The following is a 3,859-nucleotide window of genomic DNA, read 5'->3' on the forward strand; positions in this document are numbered from 1 at the left end:
TTTCGTTATTTTCCTACGTAATTTCACTAAAGGCCAGATTTTTAACAACCGTTTCCTTGATAATTCTGAATAGTTGTCTACTGTTACCTATCGCTTCCTCTTTTTCATTCTCTTTTGCTTTCGCTACCCACTACTGCTCGCAATGATTAAGTAGGCCTTTTATCAGCCAGAGTTTAAGTTGATTTCTCCTCTCGTCATCGTGTACAGAGCCAAACAGGATGAGTTTCTGAGCACCTATCGATTCTGTAGACAACGCTAAAACACACTGATTTCTATAAACCTTTTGGTTTAAGTAACTAGTTGGTATCACTGCTGTTTCCGCAGCTTTTGGGATATTACACCAAGTTACCTCAGGTTGAACATCACTTTCACGGTTGACTAACTTCTCTAGTTGTTCGTGAAATATATTCCTAATTTTTTTCATCAGGCAAATACGTGCTCGAACTACAGCACGATCCAAGTCTAAATATGCTCTTCTGAATGAGCAACGTTTTCCTCTCGAGTCCCTCTAACGATGGCTGGTGGTAATTTGATCTGTTTGAGTCCATTTATGAGTTGTTTGTGGAGGTTTCCATGTCAGACGATGTTTCTCCTTATGTTCAAAATATGTGTAAGATGTTTCCCTCAGACAACCAGCACAACAGTAATGCTCCGTTCCCACGAAGTAAGGATGAGGTTGGAAAAGGTCAACCCTAAAAATGCACGCCTCGCCTTCTCCCAGGGATTTCCATCTGCTGTGGCAATGTCTCAACAAGTACAGAGTTGACGCGAAGATTACTCACAAAAAGTTCGTGTGCGACAGATCTCATTCAGCTGTATATACTGTTTTATTATTGTCGATTGTACATTTGATTATTATTATTATTATTCATAATATTACTGAAATACCTTTTTAAATTATTATAAATAGTATGTTTCTGTATACACATTTTAGAATGTGTTCTTATTAAAAGATAATGTAGCACTGTTTAATAAAACAGTTTTCCTCATCAATTTATTCTTCACTATTTAATGAGTTATATTTACAATAAAAATTAATTCAGTAACTGTTTCCCCTTTGAAAAAATGTCACAAACATCATTCATTAAGTTTAATAATTAGAAAGGGAATGAATTTTATGAATTACATATTTTTCCTATATATTTGATTTATAGTTAAAATTATGAGTCAATTGAAGCTAGACCACTATGAAAAACCTGGAAGCACAAGACGGCCTTTTCATCCTATGGTGGGACTCCTCAGCAGTGCGTCGTTCAGTGTTTCTAGGTTTTCTATGATGGTCTAGCTTCAATTGACTCATGATTTCAACCATAAAATTACTGAAATCTCCACAAAAGCGCATTCTGATATATGTGATTCAATTGAATTATTTTTTATATGATTTAAATGGAAGTGTGTCATTATAAAATTCCGAATTTATGCTCTGATTACATTAATATTTAATGAATAATTCATTTTTTGAAATCCTAGGAGTCATTGATACTCCTTTAAACCGTTTTTTAATCTGTTCTATTTGTTATTACAGTTGAATACCTAAATCTTTAAGTGGTTAGTTATTTCTGAGAAAGTCTGTTTTCATTATTTTGTAAAATATTAATTTCTTACAAGTTATAGAAGTATCTTTGTGTTAAGTATTAGTTAGTTAAGAAAATAGAATTGCAGTTGTTTCCATTTATTTGTTATAATCACTTCCTTAAACAAAGAAAACTAATCTTATTTAAAGCACAGATGTTGTATACGGTGAGTGAAGTCTGTGGAATATTTTGCGCGAACAACAATTTTTTGAGGATAGCGGTGTTATTCATTTGAACTAATAACATTATGTATATGTAAAACCCATGTGTTGGGTAATCAATTTTTGTGCTTTTTATTAGTTATCTTTAACAGAATATTCAAAGGAAATACAAGTCCTAATAACAGTAATAATAATAAGCTCAAAGTGTTCCCAATATAGTGAAAAGAACACTGGTGGGGACAATCGAATGTATTTAAGCACAAATTACAGACTGTCTCACTAAATTCTGATAACCAAACAGTAAACACTTAATTTGCAAAATAAGCATCAATTGTCTCAATCTTCACTGTTCCTTCTGTAAATATCAATCGATCTCTAATTTCATTGCTTGTGCATTTTCCTACCGATTGCGCTTCATTTCAGTTCTTTCCTTATCGGTCTTCTGCCAAAATACATTCTTTGTCTGTTCATCACCATATACTACTTATGAGGATATAAGTAGACCACACCACATCAATAGATCATTTGATAAACACCATGTTTTAAAATATATGTAAAATCTAATTGAGAATTCAAATGACCTATTCTTAGGTGTTTTTATATAAATCGGTATTATCCAGTAAGCTACTACTATACAACCAATATGGATATGAGAAATATGAAGCTTTAATCTGCTATAGAAGCTGTGGGCCTCTGACGGTTATTATTACAGCTAACGTATTTTTATTTTTCAAGGGGCCAATTGTGTCGTATTAAAAGATTTGGGTAAACGTCTGATTAATAGTGTTTTCCATTTGCGTATTAGCATATTGTTCTTTCTTTTTTCAAGCCATTCAACTCTTTCCTGCTTGATAGTTGTACAATTTAATAGATTGTCTGTAAACAATACTAGGCCCAATTCCATTATGAAAAAGCAATGGACAGGAATTTAAGAAAGGCTTATAAGTGCACCAATATATGTGACTGCTACTTATTATCTGTACAAGGCTTGGTATTTTGTTCATTAATCCTAAAGTTTACTTGACAACTCGGAAATAACTTCATAGAATACCATCAGGTAAGAATGATAATCTTGTTTTTATCACTTCATTTTTTCTACTATGTTTATCCCATTTCTGAGACGAGAATTAAACATTCTCGTATTAATCGTAATCTTCAACATGCACTAATTCATTTCGTTTATATTTCTTTTTTCTCACATCCAATAAACTCAGTGCTGTTATTTTTTTAGTTCTAGATCAATACTAAGTTTAATATTGTACTTTATACTCAATATTGCCTCCCCTCAATATAGATACATATCTATATCATCTTTGAGATTCTGACACTATTTTACATAAACCATATTTCGTCAAATGTTTTGTCTATAAAGGATTTTTTTAAACAAAACAATCATATGACATCGAACCAAAGTGAGTTCATTATTCTTTATGAATTTCTATTAGTCAGAAAAGAAATATCTGTTTAATGTACGAACAAGGTATGCTGAATGTGAAAAACTGAGTAGCTCGTCGCGATTTATACACCATCACAATTTCCTTGACTAGTCTCAAATCAACTTATTACTCAAACTCCAGTCCATAAGAACACATACCATTTTTTGTAAGTCAGACGAAACACCTAGAAACAAATTTATTTGATTAATGAAAAAAAACATCCTGTTTGGCCAAATTAATTTGACAATATAATTTTATAACACCGAAAAAAAGAGATCAGAATTGATTTATGATTCACTAAATAGGACTTATCACTAATTGATCGATTAGTTGGCCAATTTACTAAATATCATTGACTTAAACTATAGAGATTGGTCAACATCTTCTATAAAGTCATATTTTTAATCCAGTCTATCAGCACATCATCGAAATTTTCCGACTTATCAAATAATTTGTCATTTAATAAATGAACAACCGTCTGAATGAAATAATTCTTACAAACTTATCTATCTTACTATATATATTTTTGTTTCAACGAATATTAATATTATCAGAAAGGGTTTTTTGTGGTGATTTTAGTATTTTCATAGTTGAAAGCGTAAGTCAATTGAAGCTAGACTACCAGGGAAAAACTGGAATCACTGGACGGCCGTTTCGTCAACTATGAAAATACTAAAATCTCCACCAA

The sequence above is a fragment of the Schistosoma mansoni genome, chromosome 4 (assembly GCF_000237925.1).
Source record: "Schistosoma mansoni strain Puerto Rico chromosome 4, complete genome".
NCBI lineage: Eukaryota > Metazoa > Platyhelminthes > Trematoda > Strigeidida > Schistosomatidae > Schistosoma > Schistosoma mansoni.